This window comes from Rhinolophus ferrumequinum, chromosome 21 (assembly GCF_004115265.2).
Source record: "Rhinolophus ferrumequinum isolate MPI-CBG mRhiFer1 chromosome 21, mRhiFer1_v1.p, whole genome shotgun sequence".
Classification (NCBI taxonomy): Eukaryota; Metazoa; Chordata; class Mammalia; order Chiroptera; family Rhinolophidae; genus Rhinolophus; species Rhinolophus ferrumequinum.
The window spans coordinates 28,117,570-28,143,225 of record NC_046304.1 but is presented as its reverse complement, the minus strand read 5'-3'; the positions used below and the strand labels follow the sequence as shown (position 1 = coordinate 28,143,225).

The following is a 25,656-nucleotide window of genomic DNA, read 5'->3' as shown; positions in this document are numbered from 1 at the left end:
GCTGCTTGCAACACCACCCCGACTCACAAACTTAACCTTGAAAGAGACAGGAAGAAGACTGACACAGTGATTCCTTTTACATAAGTTCAAAAGCATGTAAAATTGCTAGTGACGAAATTATAAGGAAAAGCAGGATAATGGTTCCCTCTCAGTAACGGGGAAAAGGGATGGATCAGGAAACGGCAAATATAATACATTTTTTTGGTGTCTTAAACTGGCTGATAGGTATGTGGGTGTTGATTGTATTGTCTTGATAGTGTCCACATATAGTACTGATATTTTTTGTGTCCAGTCGATATAGCATTTGAAGCAAAAAAGAAGTTATCACAGCACCTAGTACATATAATACAGTCAACAAATATTAATTGCTATTTTGTTGTTAGTGGTGGTAGGATTGACAAGCAATAATGCCCCAGTAATGTTCAGTGGAAAGGTACAGGCTGCCATGTATGGTTGTTCAGCTGGTTTGTCAAGCAAGTTTTTTGCTCCCACTGTGGGCTGCACATCGCTTTGGCTTTGAGGTAAGGCTGTGTATAGTAGCGTCTTTTTCTAATTCACTCAAAGGCATCTTATGGCCAGTGGCCACCCTAGAAAGGCATTACTTAAGTATAAGGATCTTTTGGAAAGGTGAGGTGGGGTTGGGTTGAGCAACAAAGTGGTATAGCAGAAGGTGAATATAGGAGGTGGGATTTTGATCGTTAGTGTGGAAGGGACCTTGGGGAAGCATTAGGTCGAAGTTCTCATTGTGCAAATGAATGGGCCCAGAGAGGTTAAAAGGCAGACTAAAGGTCACACAGTGATTCTGTGAATATAAGAAGTACAAGGCTTAAGGAAAATAATTTTAGGTCAAATAAAAGAAGTACTGATTTTCATAGCACTCCTGGCAGTTGTATAGGAGTTGCTTACTATACCTGAAGTGTTGTACATATTGAAATGGAAATATATTCAAGAAGAGTGTAGGTCAATTCAAGGATGATACATCCTAAAGCCCTTTGAGGGGTGTTCCTAATACTTTGAGATTGGTTTTTGTGGAGGGCAAAGCTATTTACCCATATAAGTCCCTCAATGCCACCATCCGTCAGAACTTGGTTAGGAGAATGGGGACTGCTCTTTAGGTCAGCAGGGGGTCCTGCCATCCCAGGGGCAGTTTGCCCCCTCATTTCTCTGGTCATTCCTGGAGAAAAGGTTTTGCTTCTAATCCATCCTCCTCAGTTCCCGGAAGCCTTGAGGTTCCACTGCTTGGGGTGGGAGGTGGGGAAAATGTCTGCTGAGAGCCTCCCAGTCAAAAGCTATTCAGGTCCCCAGTGTGACAAACCTTTGTTCTGACTCACTGTGGGTATTTTCATGTTACTGGGAATCCAGCTACAAGGGAGATAAAATGGGGCTGATCATTAAGTGCGTGGGCCTTGAAATCAGAAAGACAAGGGCTCCAAATCCAGCTACCAGCTTTTGTCATTCTGGACAGGGACTTACCTACTTGAGCCTCAGATTCTTTGTCTGTAGAATGGACCTCCCAGTACTCTCTCTACCCCAGAGCTGTGTGAGTGAACCCTCAGTAAAAGCTGGTAGTGGCATTATTAATATTAATTGGTGGCAGGATGGGTGGGGGAATTGTACCTGCTATCCCACGGCTGCGGCCCAACACCCCAGACACCCCAAGCTACAACAACCCACCTTTGGGAAATCCCTGTTGTGTGCTTCAGTCATGCTGGTCTCTCTAGGACCCCGGCTGCCACTTCCTCTGTAGTTGACACTCTGCTTTCTTTTGCACTGAATGTAGTTTTCGGTTCCTTATTGTTGTCCTCCTAGCCTGTCACCTCCTATGCTAAGCTCCCCAACCCTGTAATGTCACTCAGCACTTTTATTTGTGACTTAGGTATTCTGGGAACCTCCTCACAGGTAACTCAGAGAACCTGGCCCTCCATCTTATCTCTTAGGAAATCCCCTCGGGGTGTCCCAGGGTTCAGCACCAGAGAAGTGCCATACACATGGTTTTCCAGAAAGTTCTTTGCCCTTATGCACGGTGAGGAAGTAGACGCTTGAAGCCAGTGAAGGGGCCCTGGAGGTTGGAGCCCAATTTTGCTAGGTACCTGCAGCCATGTGGAGCAAGCCATGGGTCTTCCATAGACTGAAGTTTCAGGACTTAGAGAAGGAGCTGGCTGTGATGTCATATGCTGGAGCTTACATGTTTAATTTGTATATTGAAGGAATTTGCCTCACTTCACAAAGGATTTGAGTGTAACAGTTCAACCTTTTTCTCTAACAATTTTGCTTTTTCCTACCTTTTTTCCGAGCCCCTTATCTCTAGGAGAGGCCACTCAGCAGCCGTAGGTTGAAGGTCTCTCCACTGCTGGGATCATTGAGGAGAATGACAAAGGCCGAGCAGAAGGTGGCTTGGGGATCATTGAGAGAAATACCTGTGCTGGGACTCTGAGCTGCAGAGCTGACTTGTCCCTTGTCCCTGAATCTCCCCCAGCCTATGGGGCCCACAGGGTTCCAACTAGTTTAATCTTGGTAGCACTTAGGTCGGTGCCAGTTTTGGACATTCATGCGATCCCATGAAGAGAAAATGTTAGAACTAAGCTTTGTGCCCATGGAGTGATTCTTCTCTTGTTTCTCAGTTCTCTTAAATTTTTAAAATATCTTATTGCTTTCACAGAAGAAAATTTTAGAATACAGGGAGAGCGAATATAACATTTTGTTCCCTATTAAAAGTTAATTTAAGACAGAACCAGAGGCCAAGACAAGTGTCTTCTCTTTTCTTCATTCGGTGATATAATTGACCTTTCATCCCTCCACAGGACTTAATATTCATTCAGCAGAGGCTAATTTACAGGGTGCGAAGGTGCCACATGGTTAAGGTGAAGATGCAGATTTCTGTGTGAACTGCTTAATTCCGATGGTTTATAACTTGTCCATAAAATTTGCTACGGATTGTAACAAGTAGAATATTAACGGAGTGTGCGTGTGTGCGTGTGTGTGTGGGGGAGGTCGGCAGTATCTCTCATATTGCTTCCTTTCTGAAGGGAGCTCACCTGCCCTGGATGGGGTGTATGTTGTGAACAGTTAATCAACTTTCTGAACCCCACATTGGAACATATGGCCTAACATGAGATCCCTCTCCTGTGTCAATTTATTTACATGTATATATAGTCAGCCCTACAAAGGTGGGACAATGTCATTCCATTTTCTTATATAGTCTGTGAATGAATTTTGCTGAAAATAAAAATATGTAAAATCTGAGCTCTCCTGGAAAAGCCTGAATAATGTATCTGTGGTGTTGGGATAATTGGCTGATAGGAGAGGGGTATCCCTTGGTGACTTGGGGTCCTGAGTTTGTCTTCTGGAACTGAGCAAACCCTTAACTTCTGCCTGGGCCCCAGATATGTGTGGATGGCCCATGGAACCCAGTGGTGGCCGGGATCTTGGTAAACAAAGTGAGGTTGACTTTCCATAGTCAGAGAATGAATGTGGAAACCGACATCTAACTTAAATGTAAGTTTCTATTTTTATTGAAATTTTGCTTTCTAACTGTGTGGGGTATGGGTAGTTTTTGCTTGTGTTTGGGGGAACTGCAGTCTTGACTACCCAACCCAGGATCCTTTGGTTTTATTGAGGTGAAACCTCACTGGATGAGCTGGAAAGAGAGATGGTGAAGTAACTCGTATCTACTTACCCTGCCCACTGTGGAAATTAATGTCTGACCCATTTCTGTTCACCCCGTGAGTTTATGGCTTGCATAAGTGGCTGTTGTAATGATCCATCGCCTGTTGCAACTGCATTTCCTGAGAATTTTATTTTATAGTTCTGAAGCTTTAGTCCATAAATCTTTTGAACTTGAGGTTTTGAGTTAGAGGCGCCATGCGGTTCTAGGGGGAAAAACAGTGTCAAGTTTATTTTTCACACCTGTTAGCTTGGCCTTCCCAGCATTCTTTTCTTTCATTACATTCCACCCCTCTGACAGTTGCTACTTGAAAACAATCCCTACTAACGTGTTCGCCTTCATGTAATATCACTCATAGAATATTTGTATTAAAAAATATCTAGAGAGGGCAATGTTTAACCCAAGCGCATGAATTATAATTACAAAGTTTCCATTAAAAATGGAGCCCTTGTGTATTGCTGGTGGGAATGTAAAACGGTACAGCTGTGATGGAAACAGTATGGCAGTTCCTCAAAAAATTAAACATAGAATTACTGTATGATCCAGCAATTCCACATCTGGTAATATACCCAAAAGAATAGAAAGCAAGGACTTGAACAGATATTTATACATCAGTGTTCATAGCTATTATTCACAATAGCCAGAAGGTGGAAACAACCCAAATGTCCATTGACGGATAAATGGATAAACAAAATGTGTATACATATAATGGAATAGTATTCAGCCTTAAAAAGGAAGAACATTCTGAGCTGTGCTACAACACGGATGAATCTTGAAGGCATTACGCTAATTGAAATAAGCCAGTCACAAAAGGAGAAATAGGGTATGAATTCTCTTATGTGGGGTTCCTCGCATAGTGAAATCCATAGAGAGATAGTAGGAGGCTGGTTTTAAGTCATGCATATTTTATCACACACACACACACACACACACACGCGTGCGCGAGCGCGCGGACACACGCACAAAATGAATAAATGAAGGCTGATGGGAAGCCCGATGTGGGTAGGTAGGATTGTTGTCTCTCTGAGACCAGGCAGGTGAGAAACTCCCCTCCCGATGTCCTTTGACAATACAGCATTGCCCAGCCTCCTCTATCGAGATTAGCCAGCTCCCGTGGACCGCTTGTCTCAGGCCTCCTCTGGGCGTGGGGGTCCATCCCTCTGCTGACCTGCATTTTCCTTCTAGGTGGGGTTTGAGAGCTGCAATAGCAGCTCCCACCTGAAACCTGTGTTCTTGGTTGCTCTCTGTGATAATTATTGTGTTCTATTTTAAGCCACTTCTCTGCATTTGGTAACCGTCTGGGATTCTGTTTTGTTAACTCTCTCCATGAGACACAATAAAAGAACAGAAAGACCTTGTGTAGGTGGCGTGGGGCCGAAGGCTCTGCTGGCTGGGTTTGGAGACGCCATCCGTCCTGTGCAGCAGGAGACTTGATTCCCTTTGAGTGAAGCCTGAGAAAAGGCGAGGCTTAAAAATAAAAGAAAATACATATTTTTCTCCTGCTCTGGAAAGGCCCTTGGCTCCATCACAGCAGGTGGCTGAGGAACTCAATCTGTGGAAGGCATCAGCGCTTTCAGCACAATCGAAGTTAAGTGCAGAAATTTAATTAAACGGCATCAAGGATGGCAGAAACTTTGTAAAGCTGCAGTGCATTGTCACATTCAACAATTATTTCAAGGAACACAATCCACAGATGGCGTCTAATTGATAAATTAAGGTTCTGCTTCTCTAATGGGCTTGCATTTAAGCCCGTTTTCCACCCATACAATAACCATCGCTTCCCTCACCCCTGCAAGAAAGAAAACCCCACATCATGCCCCCCGTGACTGTAGGATTGGGTTCTGACTTTTAGGTCTGGAAGGTCTCTGGCTCCTCTCACTGTTATCCCAAAGCTCCCATTTGGGATGGAATCTTGTCCTAAGAACAGAAATCGTAGGATTTCTTTGGGCCTGTGTGAATACCTTTCTGTTCCACTAACCTGTATGTGTTGCTTAGCGATGCCTGAGCGGGCTGTCTGTCTGTCTGTCTGTCTGTCTTATTATCTAATCTATCTGTCATTCCCTTTTAGTATTACTGGCTTCTGTCCTTCATAGCACAGGATTTTGCCCCAAAGTGTCTCAATTTATTTATTCTTAAGGAAGAAAGAACCTCTGTTTTCAAGACTTTGTGGCACTTCCTGTGTGTTAACAGTATACACCCAACTTATTTTTATTTCATAAGAAAATATTTGCTGTCTCTAAAGATCCAGCCATGTTCAGAGAAAGGTATCCTGTGTTGAGACTTAATTTAAAATACATAATCCGACGGTTTTGAATGTTGACTAGAACTTCATGTTGCAGATGGGGAAAAATGAGGCTCACTGATTTTATGTGCCCGGAGACTAAATCTTTGGAATCATGTGTCTAGAGGTGGAGGGGAAGCCTTCAAAAACATCTGGGCTACCTTCATTAAGTGGTTATTTCATTCATTCATTCGTTTCACCCACAGATATGCATTAGGTGCTTTTCTAGGTGCTAAGGGGAAATTCAGGGGTGGGGGAAGACATTCTGCCTGCCTGGAGCCTACAGGAGATCATGAGTGAGAGACACTAAAATCATCCCAGAAATAGCTGCATCAGAGTAACTTGTGCTCTGGGGGAAGAGCAGAGGGTGAGAGAGCATAGTACAAGGCCATCTGTTGGGAGGCATCCCGGACTGACTGAGCATGAATGGAGTCAGGTCAGGAGGGGCGGAAAGAGCCTTCTGGGCAGACAGGGTAACAGCCTGCTCAAAAGCTCAGTGTACTGGAAGAGCTGAAAGAAGCCCAGGGGAGGGAGGAGATGGTGGGACAGGTTGGAGATGAGCAAACGGAGGGGTTGTAGTGGCAAAATGGCCCCCGTGCATTGAGCACTTCCCGTGTTTCTGGTGGTGTTCAGAACTTCATACAGCCTATCTTCCAACTTTAAATTTTCTTTGTGGATGTATCTCAGCATCTTCTATAGTGCCAGGCACAGTAGAGTCTCCATAAATGTTTGTTGAACGAATGATTAAATCCTCCCAACGTTGGGTATTATTTTCCTGACTTTACAGTTGGGAAACTGAGACTGGCAGGGTGTAAATCTACTTGCCTGAGGTCCCCATCCTCTGGTAGGGTTGGTCTTTGTGCTGGAGTCTGTCTGTCTGACTGCTCACCTGGGTCCATCTTCCCTGCTCTCCCCTCCCCTAAAGATGAACCATCTGGTGAAGGGGTCTGTAGTGACTATCTCGGACCATCCCTTTACTCTGAGTGTTTCTGTCTCTCGAAAGAAAGAAGAAAAAAACCCTAACTTTTATTTCCACATAGGTAGTAGTTAGTGGTGGTGGAGAGGACCAAGTTTAACGCAGAGCCTTTGCAAAAGCAGAAGCACAGGGTCTGAGTAACTGACTGACCTTAGCCTTGTTCTTGCTCTATACCCGGTTTGTCCTAGACCATGAAAGCAGAAGGGGGGGTTGGGTGGGATGCGGGGGAAAGCCAAGGAACAGATCATATTTACTGACTTGTTTGTTTATTTCCAAAGAACAATTGTGGGGATTGCCGCGGCAGAACTCTAATTGCCTTTTTTTACACCACGATCGCGTGGGTGGCTTTTGAAATCCATGTGGTTTATGGAGGCGAGGGTTCTGTGCCTGGGACAGCAGATGATGTAGTCGCATGGCTGTTGGCTGTTTATTTGCTAGTCTGTCGTTACCAACAAAGTGTTCTTGAGTGCAGTGGTACAACAGTGTTTTACCCCCGCCTCCCCCATATCTAAATATATCCGACTAGTCAATCAGACTTGGCAGCCGGCAGGGTTGTGGCTGTCAGATTGAGTTTGCCTTGGATCCTCCGAGCTCTTGGCTTGTTTTCCAAGCTCCAACATGCATGCGAATAGTGATATCAACATTAGACTTGCAAACGCGCACCCAGGTAGGGGCTTGTAGGGTAAGAATGAGGCAGCGTTTTGGTGTAAAAAAGCATTTCCTTCTCCTCCACTATCAGTTGTAGAGTAGAGACAAAGCCACGCTGAGGGGAATGGCTTCACGCTCCATGAGCAAGATGTGTGGGTGTGTTTTCCTGAATCGTGATTTTTTTAAGTTGTACGAGGAGAGAAAACAAGAAACTGGCGGCTGGTAGGAAATACGCGGTGCGGTGTGTAGTAGATGGAGGTGCGGGAGTGGCTAGAAGAGGAAGAGGAGTGACACCAACGTGGTTTGGGGCATATTTGTAGGCGCCTGTCAAGGTCACTAGGATGATGTTGCCCTGCTGTGGATTCAGGGAGAAGCGCGGGCCTTGGAGAGGCCTTGGGCCCTGGGGGCCCGCCCCACTGGGCTCAGAACAGCCCTCGTCCTCAGTGCGGCCTCAAGCTGCTCCTGTAACCTGGGAACCGCAGGCTTGTTAAAGGGGGGCGGCGGAAAGCAAATCAGATGTAAAATCCCTGCTTGGAAGGTATCCTGTGTTCTCCAGGGAGCAGGCAGCCTTTTGTAAATAAACGACATGAGTGCTCATCTCTGGAGTTGCTTTTCTGCAGAGAAGCTTCACTTAGGAGAGGGTCAGGGTCCCTACAGTGTACGCCTGTGCAAGACGCACCTGTGCCCCTGCCAGCCCATCCCCTTCCAGCTGAGCGGAGTGCTGGAGGCCAGGTGGGAGATGAAGTGTGCAGCAAGTTCTCCCATGAGGGGGAGCCACAGTTGGGTTGGTGGGGGTTCCTGGGCCTTAGGTAAGTTCAAGGAGAGAAGGATTATAGGCAGTTCACCAGCTTGGGCATCAGGAACAGAGAAAGACATAAGACATAGACCCTGCCCCCAAGCAGCTCCTGGAATACAGATAAACACAGACACGCAAATGAAAAAACTAGAACAGTGGCTCTCAAATTGTGGTTTGGGGATGCCTGGGCATCCCTGAGACACTTTCAAGGAGTCTGTGAGGTCACAACTTTTTTTCCATAACAACTCCAAGAGTTTATTTGCCTTTTTCATGTTCATCCTTTCATGAATGTACAGTGGAATTTTCCAGAGGCTTCATGGCCTGTGTTGATGTCATTATTCTCATAGCTAATGGGATGTGTGTATTCCAATTTAAACACGCTTCGGTTTAAATTTCTAATATAGTAAGCATGGATAGATATAACACCGATAAACAAAAAGCTCTTGGTTGTTCTTTGCTTTTTAAGAGTATTAATGTATCCCGACACCACGAAGTTTGGAACCACAGAATTAGAATATCGGCAGGTGAGTGTATACTAGGTACTATGGGTAGATGGCAGGTGCGTGTGGGTCAGCCATGGAGGGGATTGTCGGGGAAGGCTTTCAAGAGGAGTTGTTTCCATACTTGGGTTTTGAAGGATTAATAAAAGTTTACCTATAGTCTATCTCTGTATAGAGATAAGGAAGGGAAAAGCATTCTAAAACGAAGGAGCAGCATGTCTGAAGCAACCGAGATGGAAACCATCATGGTTTGTTGGGCTTTCCCCAGCAGTCCGTGGGGCAGACACAGTTCCATACCGTCCACACCATGGGATTTTCTCTCCCAGCGACTTCCACACTAGGCTGCATCTTAGAATCACTTGGGGCTTTATAGAAACACTGGTGAAAATCCAGGCTTGCTTTTCATCTGTTGATTGGCTTCTGGTGGCGGGCATGACCAGGTGCTCTTTGTACCGTTTTTAGTTATTTTGTTGAGAGTGACATCACAGTTATCCCTGCTGGAAGAAGCCTAGGTCATGCCACACTGTTGGCTGTCACAGAACCGCATCAGGTGTCACGGGACACGGGCATTTCCTCCTCACCTCGGCCACAAACTACAGCCGGGAAACAGATGAGAAGGAAACTTAATGAGAGGGGTGGTAGTTCAGGGACCATGCATTCTTAGACCTGTTTGCCTATTGCTGCTGAGCGGTGTGACCTGGAGAAGGGCTTTCATGTCTCAGAGCTTGTCTGTTCCCCTTGGAATAAAGCATGTTGGACAGACCTTATTTAATAGACATGCCTAAATCTGCAAGTGAAAAGGACCCTCCTTTTGATGAATAGTTCATTTTGGTTTTGTTCTTAGAGAGGGTGACATGGGGCATGCCACCTTCTCAACTCTCTTGGTTTTGCAAATGAAGATATTGAAAAGTTCAGATGAACAATTTAGACAGCTTCTGAACCACCACCAAGGAAGAGAAAAGAGGGGCCCAGGGCTCGGGGCAATTTGTGTGTCAGGTGCTGATCTGTGGGTTTTTGTGAATGATTTCATTAAATGAAATCATTTTACTAGTCTTGTGAGTAGGTGCTATCATCCCATTTTATAGTTGAAGAAACGGAGGCACAGACAGGTTACCTTAATTTCCCCAAGGCCACACAGAATCCAGGAATTCCGGCTCTATGTCTTCCGGTGCTCCTGGGGAGGGAGGGGTCATGGTCTGGAGTGGTCCAGAGGAAGAAAGAGCCAGAGTAACCACCACGCTTTCTTAATAAGGATGGAAGATGGAATAAAGGGCACCGGAATAAAGTATCATTAACCAGACTGGTAAATCAATAGACTAATTAAAAATCAAACACCTTAAAACTCTGTTGCTGGGTTAATTGTAAACCAACATTGAAACGTTAAAACTTGCCCAGCTCATGGGTTTGAATTATTAACCAAGTGAGTTAATTTCAAGCCATGAGTTTGGGTAGCTGTGAAAGCCGCCATGAGAAGAAGGGGAATTTGTGTGCCCTTTCCTGCTCAGGCCTGCCTTGGTATCAAGGTCTTGTTATTGTTGCTGCCACTTTTATTTTAAATTGAAATCTCTTATTAAACATTTAGGCAGACCTCGCAAATTCAGATACATTGTGGGAAAGGACAGTTTGAATCAGGAAGGGGTTGGGTTACATATATCTTTCCAAATGAAAGAAATGCCATTCTGTTTTGCAGTAAAACAGAATCCCTGGGGGAGAAAGGGCCCTTTTAAAAGTCCTTTTGGCTTTCAGTGTTGGACCCAAGGGTGGTGTTCCATCTGCCACCTCCATTGCTCTGGAAAAAATAAAATGCTATATAAGTAATAGTGAAATACTATTACAATCATTAAAGTCCATCTGTTCTGTGACTTCAACACACGGTTTCTTAACTCTTAGTGAGGTCACGTCCAAGCCCCAAGGGATCCTTGGGTCCCAACCCTCTTCTGTCCAAAGAGACCAAAGTCCTGGGGTACGTGTCATCAGGATTTAGCCCTAAGATGCTCTGCAGGGAGACCTCTGGGATATTCAGTGATGGCCAAGTGACCACAAGATGTTTGTTAGGTTTTAAAGTAGAGAGAGAGAGAGACCCTGCTGGACCTGCTTTGATTATAGGTTAAAAACTTTAATTAGAGATAAAGCTCATCAGCAGCCAGCCCCATCTGTTTTGCTCTGTGAGCTGTATTTCTAACCTCGCTGGGGTCATGGATCACATGGGGAACGTTAGGGACCCTTTACCCAGAGAGGTGCTTGTTGCCACAATCACAGAGAGCTTTGCACAGAGGGTTGGGACCCAAGGATCCCTTGGTGCTTGGATGTGACCTCACTAAGAGTTAAGAAACCCTGTGTCGAAGTCACAAAACAGCTGGACTGTAAGGATAGTAATAGTATTTCACTATTACTGATACAGCATTCTATTTTTCCCAGAGTTCTGTATACGACAATCTCATTTGACCCTCATGAGAATCTGTAGTTGCTGTTTTATATAATATATGATACATGCTAGTGAGTGCAGTAACTTCCCTGAGTGTTGCTGTTTTCTTGATAATTTGCCAAATGGGTTTTAAAACGGGAGATAAATGTAAATTTCAGCCCCATAAAATTAGTCTTATTTCAAATGCTTCTGATTAATTAATTAAACAACAACATTAAAACACTACCCCAGCCACAAACATGGCAAATGAGTAATGTTTGTTCCATTCACAGTTGATGGGATAAAATTACGAGATTGGTTGGTGATAAAAAAACACTTTTGACTCCAACTTGGACGTTTACAGAAAGGAGAGACTTGGGCAGGTTGTTTATTTAGAACATCTATTACTGCTTCTGCCTTACTCCTCCAATTACAAAAACTTGGGAAAATTGTGGAAAACCACAAGAACTAAGTAAAAATTTCCCTAACTCTACTATTTGCTATTTAGAGATGACCGTTGTTAACATTTTGGTGGGTTTTCTTCTATCCTTTTTTCATGGCAAAATACACACACGCACACATGCACACACACACACACACATACAATCTTTAAAACTATCCATACTGTATACTTTACATATATATAAAATCTCCTTATGAAAATATATTTTTCTCTTAATTGACCCTATAAGGAGGGTACAGCTTTATACCCTCCCCAGAAGTTTGAGAGATCAGTTTTTAAAAATGAACCCGTTTTTATAAAAACGATACATGTTTATGGCAAACATTTTTATTTGTGCTGCAGGGTAAGGCTTAATGTTTAAAAGGCTGGTGTTTCTTGGCTCAACCTGGACTGATTTATCTTTAAACTTCCCCCTTGTTCAGTGCAGTTTGGCAGCGCTTTCTCTTTACAGTGTATTTGTTTACCTACCTACTTATCTTAACAGGCCGAACCTACCCACCTGTCTGTCTTACTTGGTTAACATTTATCCGAGTTGGAGGATGGAAATAGCTCTCCTCTGAATCACAACTTTTGGTGTAACCGGTTCATGAAGCTTCCTGCACAGACGTGGGACGGGGGGAGAGCAGAAAGTTCTTCAGTGTCCTTTTTACCCACCGGGTTAGTAAGTGCAGCTAGTTTGGGAACTGTTCAACAGTATAACAATGAGAATAAAAATCCCTGAAATCTCACCAAGATGATCACGGTCAAGATACTGATCTCTTTTTTTGGGGGAGGGTGTGTGTGTGTGTGTGTGTGTGGCACTGGCGGGAATAGTACATACAGATAAACACAAATTTGAAAGCCAGCTATGCCTGTTTTCCATTTATTTAATTATATAATGAACCAAGGAGTACTTTCCATAAACAATTCAGAGAGCAATACCACCACGTCCCTTTCTAGAATAAACTATAGAAGAGTATTATGCACCTCCCCTACCACTGTGGACCCTTTATCTAAAAAAATAAAAAAATAAGTTCAGCTCCAGGTGAAACTCTAGTTTCTTGGCCTGGAGTCCCGGTGTCCCACAGCGTGATTTGAAAGTCACCACTCTAACACGAATGAGGACATTTTTTTCCCCCCAACTGAGGGGCATTGATCTTATTGATTGTAAAAGTAAATTCAGCGTTATGAGAGTAAAGGGCATCTAGATTTATAATCACTGAATGTTAGGCCTGTCCGTGACCTTGGAGATCATCTTGTTTCACCCTCTCATTTTACAGATGAGAAAACCGAGTCATGGTCATCATTAGTAAGTGCCTTGTCCTAGGTCAGTCAGTCAAACAACTGAAATTTCAGGGTTCTGGTTTGCATCTGTCTTCTTTTTAAATTAAGATGTTGATCTACTTTTCAAAGCAAGAACCGCAGCAAAGTGGTTCAGTTTCAGAGAGCTGAATCCACTCCTCTCCAGTTTAAGCAGGAGGGAATCTGTTGGAGGGCATGAAAATGCTTACAGGAATCATTAGGCGATTTAGAAAGACCTCTAGGTTGTGCTTGCAAAACACTCTCGGAGCCACACATCAGATGTGGGACTCCGAGTGGCTACTGCGTCTTCTGTCATGTGGAAGCCACCCAGCAAACTGGGAAGGTGACTGAATGGTTCAGAACCAGTACACTGCTGGGTTCAGAACCATGGCCATGCTGCCTGGTCAGCAAGCACTATTATTGCTGCTGTCTTGCCATGATCTTCTCTAGCAATAATAGCTTCTCCATGAGGCGTCAGACGAGATACAAGATACGGCTGCAGAATAGCCAAATGCCTCCCTGGCTGTGCTGCCAGAGCAATGGAAGCACAGAATCCACTACTTCTCCTTTCACACCTAGCTGCAAGGGAGTCTGAAATAGGAATCCTCAACTCTCCGGTTCCTGCGTAACAGAAAGGCTTGTGGGGAGGAGGTTGGAATGGATGATGGACACCAATTTACCATGTCTCCTCAGCCATTTACTAGATAGATCAAATGGTAAGAGACATGCCTGAGTGTTATGTTATGGTCATGAAAGGTAAACCAGCAGAGAAGCCAAAAACAGAAGCAAGAGAAAATTGTACAAAATATAAAAGACTGATAAAGAAAGAAGCTATGTGCAGAAACATACTGTCATGCGGTGGCAGTACTACCTTGTATTGTTGGGGGATGTCATTTGAAGTTACATTGCACTTTCGCAGCCACTGGCATAAGTGGTGTGTGGTAATTTAGTACTTGATGTGACTAACATTAATTTCAGGTCCAGATCCAGCCTGAGGATTGACGGTTTCCCATTCAGTCCTTGAACTTATATGCTGATATTTGTCACTAAAACTTTAATTTCCTAACTATTTTTTCCTGCCCTTTTCCTGGTATTTTTCCCTTTGTACTGCTGAGGAACCCTACATTCCCTCTCAACCAAGAAAACCACTTAGCAATAATTCTATGCACCGTTGACATTTGGGAAGTGGTTTAGGCAAGACGGCAAACAGAAAACATGTCCTGCGTGCTGTTGGAACGATCATCGTGGTTTCCATATTTTGAATATCTCTGCTGGGTCTTCACGTCACTCCTGAAAATTCCCCATACAGAGGAACAGCTCTGGTAGAAAATTTCTGAGCTTGTAGGAACAGTGATAGACCACAGGATTGTGTGCCAGGTGACGTAGTGGATTTCTGAGCCGCCGTGGAGGCCAGGGGTTCATGGAGTGGGGAGAGAAGGGGGCTGTGAAGCCAGGCAGGGCTTCTTGGAATTGCTGAGGTTTGAACAAAGACTTGAAAGAAGAAATGGACTAGATAGACTGGGGGAGAATTAGGGGATGCTGTCTTAGTTTTGATTTTTGTTCCCCATCCAAGTGCCTTGACAAGGACTTTAACATAAAGCATTTAGGGCCATTGTCCCTTGACTTGGTTTTGCTTTGGGTGGCAGGGGAAGCGTCTGCTGGCCGTGAATGACATCTTACGGACAGGCCTCTCCTCATCTGGAATATCACCTGGACACCTAGTTGTCTTCAGTTTTCTCCTTGCACTTCTCACCTCCTGGGCACGGCCCCCCCTTGATTTGTGTATTCCAAGGGCGGATGGCTTGGTGTTCAAGCATCATGCTCTGTGCATTCATACATGTGTCTGGAGGACAGTGGGTACCATACAATTAGGGAAAGGCACATAGATGTCAGTACTATTTTTGAACGGGGCTGGTTAGTGTTCAGCTCTGTTAGGTGTCTGGGCAAGTGACTTTACATCTAGAAGCCTCGGTTTTCTCAGCTGCAAAGTAGGGATAATGATGAACCTTAGTTCATAGGGTTGGGAGGATTAAGTGAAATAATACACATAAGATGCTTAGTATTGAGCTGGACTCATGGTTCGCACTCTGTAAATGGCACCCCTCATCGCTGCTGCCGTCGTTCCTATTCTTCTGATCTTTATAGCCTGAAGAGGGGTTGGGACTCTCAACACCTGCCTAAACAGGAATCCAGTTCTGATCCCAGGGCACACAGCCCAGACGTGACCTCCCTTTTGCCTGCTCTCTTCTTTTCTTTCCCTCTCTACTTTGCTGCTTCTTTCCCTTCTCTGTTTCCAATACTTTCAGTGCGCTTGATAGAAAAAGACACCCAGTCATTGCCATCTTGATGGAGAAGATAAGCTGCACCATGGACTGCATTCAAAAGAAGTAGTATAGACAAATGGTTAGGGGTGTAGGCTTTTTTGGAACCACATTGCCTGGGCTCTGATTCTAGCTCTACTCTTTATATCTCTGTTCCTCAGTCTCTTTTATTTGTAAAATGGGGAGAATGATAGTTTCCACCTTATAGGGTTGTGGTAAGCATGAAATACGTCAGTCATTGTGTGTCAGGTGCTTACAATAGTGCCCAACAGAGTGAGGGCCCAAAGATGTCAGCTAATCATACCGATGATGAGGAAGACGTGACGACGTAATGTTGTCACACCCTCCTACACGAGACTTCCATAAAGACTGAAAACAGTGTGCTTAAGCCATGCCAGTCTGGTGGGAGTGGGGAGCTCGTGTAGGGTACAAATGGGAGGTCAAGTTAGAGATGAGGGGGTGGCTTTGCTCCCCTTCCCCCTTTTTCCTCCCTTCCACTTGGGTGGCCCTTACAGCTGAAGGATGCCGGTTCCCACAGTAAAGACACACCGTGCCCCATTTGCTCATTCTTGCTCTGGCTGCCCAGGAGCAGCAGGCTGAGCCGGGCTGCCCTGCCTTTGAACTTGTGCTCACCTGCCTGCTTTAATTAGATGATATGTGGTTTCCCTTATCTTCCTGAGAGAAGATTTTTCTTTTCAGGTGATCAGCGATTGACGCCAATGGGGGATTAGAGTTTCTACTCCCGTTTCTCTCTCAGGCCCTGTTACAGGGTGTCTGAGATAGAAAAATCACATGTCTGTGCAAGTGATGGGTGAGTCGCTTGGGAGTCCATGAGACTGATACCTCCAGTGCCTTTTCAGGTGTATAAAGCTCTTTTGCATATAATCTGATTTGATCCTGACAACAGTGCTATAAACTACTGGGAATATTATCCCATTTCATAGATGGGGGAACTAAGGGTCCAAGAGATGGAGTGTCGGGCTCAGGGTCAAATAGCTAGCAGGTGACGGAGCTAGGAGCCAAATCCAGGTCCGGATCTAGTTCACTGCTCTCTCCTCTGGGTCATGCCAGGGCCACTCAGACTTGGTTTTCAATAAGTCTTCACTGTTGGTTCAGTTCATTTCAACACTGTGTTCCGAGAAGTGGTGTTAGCTGTTTCCACACCACCCCACACCACCCCGCACCACCCCACAATAAAGATTTTCCACCTGCCTGCACTTCAATCCCTTCCCCTGGGTAGGAAGTTGCTGAAAGGCACAGAGTCAGGGCACGTGAGACCCATGTGTTCTGGAGGTGGAGAAACTTTCGTTAGGTGAACTCACCGGTCGTCTGGTTTTTCGTTGGTGATTTGTAATTCTCCTTTAGTTTTAGACAGGAGAAATAAAACCTCTGAGACCCACCACTGTCTTCCTCACCCCCCTTGAAGACTGCTCTGTTGATGAGCAGCTGATAGGTTAAATATTTACATTCCAGAAACCGCGTCTTCATCTTTTGGGAAAATAGGGCTTCTCAGTTGCTTTCCGCCATCGGGAAATGTCTGCCTTTTGCCTATGACATGCCTTGCTGCTAAAACTTACATGTGCAGGACATTCCGCTCTCCTCTCCACTGCCTCCCCCACCAAGGGGAAGCACATGGTTATTCTGGGTGCCATTTTGACCCGTCGGTGTCCTTTTTGAGGAGAAGCGTCAGAAAATGAAGGAGTGCCCCGGGCCTGACCGCAGGGATTAGTCCAATAATCGTTAACTCTGACAGGAATCAGGGCGTCCAGTTCTCCGTGGCATTTGCTCAGCAAAGCTCCTGTGCTGTTACAGCAGCCTCTCGTGTTGCGTCACGGCGGCTGGCTCCTGAGACGGAATTCTCTGTTGGCGAAAGGGCAGGGAATCTGGAGCTGCGGCCAGGTGAACAGGGCTCCCGTACAAGTCAGTCCAGCAAATGTTTGTGGAGAGCCTACCGTGCTGAGAGCTTTAGGTCTGTTCATCTTGGTGGCGATGTGCCCTGTGACAATAGTCGTCTAGATCCAAGTACTTCACATATAGTTCTCTGGATTCTACACACGGCGGAATTTGGGAAGAAAGGCATTGCTTTTTTTCCCTCTGCTTTCCATCACTTACGAAAACTACAAAGCTAACTTGTTTTTAGAGGAGTAGGCCAGAGAAGAGGCTCCAAGTAGCTAAAGACCTCCCATCCCATCTCTCATCTCGCCTCACAGACGGACGCCTGGGAGGAATATCTTCCTGAGTTCCTTTCTTGGTTTCTTACTTACCTCATCAAGGGTAGGGGCGTCGGCACGTCAGGCTTTGAGTGTAGGTCACTTGGACAGAAGGGTCTGGAGGGAGCCAGCCTCCTACGAGGAAGGAAGGCCTTACCCCAAACACAGTGCCTTCTGCCTGACTCTGGTATGAACTTGGAGTACGTGAGATGGTAAAATGAGTGAAGCTGCATGCTCCTCCCACTGTGTGCGCACAGTACTGCCTGCGGTGAGTGAGTAGCTGGGCTCATTTCATGTGTTGAATGTCGTCGTGATGAACTACTGGCCCATAGCCTAACATCCCTCCGATGGAGTTTAGCCACGGACACTCCATCTTGCTTTCACCCATTCTCACATTTTCTGCAACCCATCCTAAGTACTTATTTCACTCTTGATCTCCTCAACAGATATACCCACCCACACCCATCAGAACAAAACCTGTCATCCTCACCCACGCGTTTGTTTTCTTGTGTGGCTTTGCTCTCGGTTCGTCCCGCTTCTAGCTTCAAGGTGCCCGGATTTTGAGACTAATGGAGAAAAACCACCGCCCATCTCGACTGCTAATTCTGCTTTTCCCAAACCATTCTCTGTCTCCAAGTTCAGTTTTCCCAGGGGTGGTGGTTAGCTCAGTTGGTTGGAGCGTGGTGCTGATGGCACCACGGTTGAAGTTCAGTTTTCCCTCCTGCCCATCCTGGGCCCCGGGAGATGTCCAGTCTCTCCCTGTTACTTTACAGAAGGGTGTCTTTATTCAATTTGACTGTTGCTATTATGTGGCAACGCATTCAATAAAAGTCGTGATTTATGAGATGTGTGTGGCTGCGGTTATTTTTTCGTTTTCTTTCTTTTCCTTTTTTTTTTTTTTTCTTTCTTCCTTCGTCTTTTTCTTTTCTTTTCTTTTTGCTTTGTCATCTATCAGGGAGAGAAAAGCCAGGGCTGATAATTTCTTGGCACATCCTGTGTGCACTTAAGAATGTCAGCTGTCAGCCTGTCAGGAAGTTGTTTCTCGGATTGGTTTCTCCCTCCTTTTACCCTTCCTCACAGTCCCCTCTTTAAACAGGCAGAGGCCTTGCTCCCTCCTGCAGGCTGGCGATAAGGGGATGGCTGGACACCATGGGGCACGGAGCACGGCCGCTGGTGTGTCCCTTGGCCTCTTACACTCCTCAGTGACTACATGTCCAGCACTCTGTCAGCTCTTGATTGCTTAATAGGAAGAGGCAGGCAGGGTCTTTTCAGGAGGTTTCCAGAATTTTCTTTGTTCTTGAATATAGCACCCCCAATCCTCTTAGTTTTTTGGCCTGGCCACTTTAGAAATCCTTTTTCTTTTTGTCATTTTCTTTTCTGTAAAGTATGTGCATGTTAGATAAAAGGCTCTTGAATAGAGGGCCTAGCATATTGGGTATTGGCTGCTGGAAATAGGCTAATTGGAGATGGAAGCAAGTTGTCACAAAGGTGCCTGTGGTGGGGGGTTGGGGAGGACAGTCCCCAGTAAATGCCAGGTTGACTTTTCCCACCTCTCCCCGCCTCCTGTTTTTATTATTAGCTCTTTGCCAAATGCATCGTCTTTGTGGAGCCCTGCAGTAGAATTAACCAGGTTGTGCCCTGCAACTGGAGCACCTGGTTAAGGCCTCATTCTGTGTCTGGAAAGGTTCCATGCTGAGCCCCCAGAGTGTGCATAAATAAGTCTTTAATCCACAGTGGGTAGCCGGAGAGGGACCTGGAAAGCTGGCCTTCTGAACTTGAACAGAGTGTGTACCCCTCAGTTGCAAAGCCGCAGCTTTGGAGGCAGAGCCAGGCAGACTTTCGTTTTGGTTAGGACACTCGGAAGAGCCACATCTTTCTGGCCCCCTAACAGTGAGCACGAACTGGGAACAAGGTGAGGAGTGTATGGACACCCACTGGCTGACAGGCGCAGGATCTAGTCAGTGTGGAGGGGGTGAAACATGGTGGCCTGAGCCATTAGTCCATGAGTCCCCCACCCCCAACTGAGTGAACAAGAGTTTTGCCTTCTAGCTGCTTACAATCTAAGGGGGATGCTGCTTTTGTGAGCGCCCTGGATCCTTTGAATTTGAGTATTCTGCCACCTTAAGGTTAATTGGTTCCTGGTCACGTATGTGCTATTGCCATGTGTCTGTTACCTCATTTTTAGTCCTGCTGCATCATCCATCAAGACCCTCTCGTTTCATTGTGACGACTTTCTCTCTAGCCTCCCGTGCACCCTGCTCCTACCTCCCAGGGCATCTGCAATGGCCCTCTGCCTGGAATTCCACCCTCCTGTCACACAGGTCCCCACGCACCTCTGCTCCAGGCAGCGTGCTCCTGAGCCCCTCTGCATGTGGATCTTCCCTTTCCAGGCTTCTGGAATAACCTCCCTTTCCTTGCTTAGAAAACCCACCCATTTTTAGAGAGTCAACTCTCTCTAAAATATCTAAATATCTCTAGCCCTGCCTTGAAGCCTCTCCTGCTTTCTTCCTTTCCCCCCAGGCAAAGACACCTCTCTCCTTTCAACCCCACAGCCTGTTGCTGCGTCCTTTATGGCTGATTAACATATCTTTTCTCCTGGTCCTTTTTGTTCATGTCCCATGTGCCTCACTGGAGGGTTAGACGTTAAGGGCAAGAACAATCGATGTTAACTGCTGTCCAGTAGGACTTCCTGCAACAAAGGAAATGTAGATTCTGAGCTGTCCAATACCTGGGGTGAATGAGCATTTGAAATGGGGTATGAAACCCTCATACCTCATTCCAAATGTCTTTGCGCAGGTGTCACCTTCTCCACGAGGCCTTCTGTGACCAACCTTTTTGAAAACTACAGTCCCACCGCACACCTCAGCACTCCTCAGACTCTCTCACAGCTTATCTTTTAACGCTCTATGATTTTACTTCTTTTATCATCTGTCTCCCTCCCACCAGGAAGTAAGCCTTGTGAGGTCAGGAATTTTGTCTGTTTTGTTCATAGACATGTTCCCAGTCCCTGTGTGATAAGTGATAGTCAATCAACATTTGCTGAATGAATGAACAAACAAACGTACATTCTAAGGCATTCCACCTCTCCCTTCAGTCATTATAAGTGACTCCTTTCTCTATACCCGCAAAGGATATAAACTGTTCCTGAACAGTGACACCTCATTTCATTCTGCTTCCTATTATCACTAGATATTTACCCATTAGGTTCACATCCCTTGCAGGAAGGGACTATGTTTATTCATCTTTGTATCCCCCAAAGCATTGGTGGTGCTCAAGTATACAATCTATTGAATCTAACTTAAAAATCAAATTGCGTGGAAAATAGGCAAAGAACACACAGCTGATGTAACTACATACCCAAGTGATTCCCGTTTCCTTCCTCATTCCTTATGAGGCTTGTCTTATGTGCGGAGCACAGCGCAAGGGCTTTTGAAAATATCAAGATAAGCAAGATACACCATGTGCAACGTCCTCCAAGGACAGCTACTAGCCACCTGTGGCTACTTAAATTCATTAAAATTAGGTGTCATGAACAATTCAGTTCCTAAGTCGCATAGGCAAGGGAAAAAAAATGGCGGAAGGATATTCCTGGGTGAGGGCGCCTCTTACACGAAAGCCTGGGGTTATGGAAGTGCAAACATGGGTCAGAGCAGTGGGCTAGAGCGGAGTGTAGAGGCAAGAATGGAACCGAAGTTGCAGAGGTTGTTTGGAACCTAGTAGCAAAAGTTGAAACCTTGAAAACTGATTTTCGATGTTTCTGCAGATGTCCTGTCTTCCTGATTAAAATATCAGCCCCCCAGCCCCACCTCAAGGACAATGGTCCCAGGTATTCTCATGTCTCTTCCTATAAGGTTTCATTCCAGTGAACTGTTCAGAAATTGTTTTGATTAAGGGACAGTTAAAACTGTCTCTCTGACATCAGGTCTCTCTTTTGACTTCATTGTACCACTGGCTCTTATTTCATTTTCAGGTCTCTCTTTGGTTCAGACCAAGTACTCTCCAGGGTCCTGGGTGGCTCAGTCCTTGTGTTTTCACACATTCCTTTGGCCTATATCATCTTTGGGACACAAAAGGTTTAGGGGAGTCAGGCCTGTGAGCAACCGAAACAGAGAAGACCAAACAGGCGTTGAGAGGGACAGGAGTTTTGGTCAGGGAGAGGTATGCCGTATTTCCCAGCAGGTCTGGAGACCAGAGACTTGCTGGTTAGATGGGAAGAGATGGTGCTTGGAGAACAACTGTGCATGATCATCGTTTCATACATGTCCTGAGTATTAAGAATCCGGATTTCACACAGGAAGAGAGGGGTACCTTTGGTGAAGGGCAAGAGAGGGCTTTTAAAACAAATTGCTTATCAGCCTGTTTTAAGGTGGCTGCTGGGAACTACTGATATTTATCATGATAAATGTATTAGATGTGTTAGGTGTTACTGCTTGGGGGAACATTTCTCTCTAGGAGAAAACCTGACTTTTTAGACTTCTGCTTTTCTAAAGACAAAGTTGGCCACAGCAAGCATATGGTGGTGTGGGGCAGTTGTCATGTTACTGGGTACTTCTTCAGTGCCAGTTGCCATCAGCAATAAGGTTTCCCCCCAAATGAATAGTCACAACCAACCACAGACTGCCAGGTCATTCTAGGGCTTGGCACACCGTTGGGTCTGTCTAGAAGAGTTGTTCCTGTGGCAGCTTGGAGTTCGCTGATGAGCTGCACGTAGGTGTTCTTCCTGCAAATACTGAGATCGGTCATGGAAAGTGTGTAGCTGAGGTCTGGATCCAACGACCCTGAAAACAGATTCCTCCGTACCTTTCTTGACATCTTTATGTTGTTGGATACTGTTGACCATTTTCTGCTATTCGAAATGCCCTAACTTTCATGCTATGGTTACCATTGCTCTGTAACAAATTGCCCCCAAATTGAGCAGTTTAGAGCAACCGTTGTATTATGCTCAGGGAAGATCACTGGGTCAGGAATTCAGACACGGCACAGCGGAGACAGCTGGTTTCTGCTTCACCATATTTAGGGCCTCTGCTGGGAAGACTTGAAATCTGGATGGTAACTGGATGGCAAAGGACTGGAGTCATCTGAAGGCTTATTCGCTCATGTCTGGTGCCTGGCCAGGGATGACTTGAAGAATGGAGTTCCAGCATGTGGTCTGTCCATGTGGCTGGGTTTCCTTACAACATGGCGGCTACACGTAGTCGGACTTCTTACTCAATGGCTCAAGGCTCCAAGTACGAGTGCTCTAGAGAACAAGCTGGAAGCTGCAGTCTCTTTTATGACCCAGCCTTGGAAGTCACATACCATCCCTTCTGCTATACTGTATTGGTAGAACCAGTCACAGCCTCACTTATATTCAAGGGAAAGGGCATAGAACCAGGGGCCATATGCCACCGTTTTTGTTAAATGTGTTAGAAACAGTTTTTTTTCTGGCTTCTCTCCTGGTTCGTTGCTTTGGGTTTCCAAAAGATATTGGGATTCCTCCTGAAATTGTCCTTGTCTCTGCTTTTACTTTACCCTCTCATGTCATCCACACACATGATTTTATGGCCACTTAGACATTGGTGAAGGCAGTCTGTGTCATCTGTCCTGATCTTTCCCCTGAGCTCCAGAACAGACACACAAATTGTCCCATGGGCACAGCACATTCCGTATACCCAAACGGAACATTTTTATCGTTCCTCTGCAAACCTGCTTCTTCTGCATTCCTTATCTCAGTTAGTGACACCACCATTGACTCAGCCACCCAGTAAATTCAAAACTCCTTCCTCTCCCTCGCCTCTGCATCTGGCCATTTACCCAGTGCTGATAATTTCGTCTCCTACTCTCTCTTAAATCTCTTCCTGCTTTGTTATGCAAAAGATGCTTGCCGTAGTTCAGGGTCCCTTCATCTTGGGCTATTATGATAAGCTTCTAACTGTCTCACAGTTTCTACAGAGAGACTTATCTAAAACACAAAGTTGGTCATGTTGTACCTATGTTTAAAATCGCAGACCCCTTGTTTGAAGGATGGAGTCCAATTTCCTTGTATGGTCTACAAGACTCCGTGATCCAGTGCTTGCCTCCATTCTTACCTTCCAACAAACTCTCCTTTCCACTTGGTTTCTAGCAGTGGCAAACTTTTAGTGCCTGAAACAAATGGTGGTATTTCATGCCATTGTGACTCTGCCTACCCTTCTTTCTTGTCTCCCTGGATAATTCCTGCCCATCCCTTAAAACCCTAATGAGGCATCTTCTCTTTGAAGCCTTCTCTGACTCTCTTGACAGAGTTTATCATATTTCCTTCTGTTTTGCATACTCCTTCCATTGTGTGTTTTCATCAGGCCCTTGTGAGATCGTTGAGGGCAGAGAACTAAATCCTTTAGTTTGGGCTCCTACATCCTGGTGGGGATTAGGTCGTCATTAATGTTTGATGTTGCATGGTCATCAGGGGTAGTTCATACAGACCCTGGACGTTGTCACTGAATCTGTGATTGCCAGGGGTTTCAGGACCCTCCCTGTTTTACTCGACCTTTCAAGTGGTTTCTTATCTAGAGTCACCAATTGTCCTTTTTCATATATAAAGATACCGCTACCAAATTGCCAGCTCTGTGTGTGTCCAGCTAGGATGGGAAGATTTGTCTGACTCAGACCAACAGGACCTTTCCGTTGCAATGTGTGTTGCAATGGCTGTGTGTTCTGTGGCTCTCGAACAGAACTCTGGCCAGCTGTTCTTCTTAGGAACTAGGCCTTCTATTTCCTTAGTGCTTATGCCCGCTTAGCAACTAGGAGTTGCAAAGAGAGGCGAAAAGGAGGGTGCCAAGGGATCTTGAATCATCCACAAACCACGTAATTCAGAGCAGGAAATATTCTTTCACTCATTTGTTCAACCCATATCGATTGAGGGCCTGCTGTGTGCCAGGCCTTCTTTTAGATGCCGGGAATACAGTGGTGAACAAAATAGACAAAAGTCCTTAACTTTATGAAGCTTCCATTCTGGGGAGGTGAACTGATCACGGCCCTCCCTTATGAAAGGCTTCCATTCGGCAGTGGTGAGGGGGCGAGGGGGGGGCGGGGGCATGTGTCCTGACCGCGGCTGATTTGGCTTTTGAGTCTCTAGCTCAGTACCTTATGCATAGCAGGCACTAAACAAATGTTTGTGGAGGGAATAAGTGAGTGTTGTTGGACAAATGAGGTTTCACGGGGCACATTTTCCTTCCTTGAGGGAAGGGAACTAGATTTCATTAAGTACTTGCCAGGTGCAGGGCACTTTCCCCCACAGAAGATCCTGGTTTTCCAGGTAGAAGTGCCCTTCGGAGAGAGACGGTGTGCCGTTTGCTGGGCTGTGTGGCTTATTTGACAGCCCTCCAGAGTGAACTACAAAATGAGCCCTCCACGTTTTGGCTGACAGCTACGGGTCCCCAGTTACCTCTTTGCCTCAATAAATGGCCAGCCCAGACAAGTTAGCTAGGTTGGGTGCGTTGGGCAACATATCTTTTCTTTATCTCTTTTCCATTGTTTGGTGGCCTAGTGCAAACTTAAACAGAACAGACATCACGACTATAAAACATTTGTAACACTACACATTTAGTAAAATTCCTGGCAGCTTGAGTTCTGTTTGGTGATGTTTTTGCTGCAATTATTGTCTTATTCCTCCCCCCACTCCTCTCACACCCCCTTCATTCCTCTAGAAAATCAAGTTTTCTTTTATATGATGATTTATAGAAATATGTTCTGGGAAAGCACAGATAGGTTATGATGCTGGCCTAGCAGAGAAATACTACCTCTGAGACATGGACAGCTTTATCTTTTATAGAGGATGACCTCCCACATGTGGAACAGTCTGTTAGTCTTTGTAGGGTTTAGAGTAAGGAGCTGCCGAGGTTAAAGTAGATAAAGGACACTGCTTTACATGGAACTAGCATCCTTTCTGCTGGAGCATCTTCAACCCTTGAAATACTGTGGTTTCCCAGTACCACTGCTGAGGGTGTGGGGTGATTTAGGGTGGTGTCTAAGAAATCTGAGGGAAGGAGATCGTAATAAGTAGCCATCACATTTGTGGAGAGTGCCCTTTCCAAGTGCTTTTCCTTCTGTTGTTTAGTCTGCAAGGCAGGCAGGGAAGGTTGGATCCTCATTCAC

The 25,656-nt window shown here is 45.5% G+C and overlaps 1 protein-coding gene across 8 annotated transcripts in view; it reads left to right on the top strand.

Annotated features, from left to right (window-relative positions):
* MSI2 (musashi RNA binding protein 2) overlaps positions 1-25,656 on the top strand; it is a 378,183-nt gene that overhangs the window by 91,629 nt on the left and 260,898 nt on the right. The gene's annotated exons all lie outside the window — the stretch shown is intronic.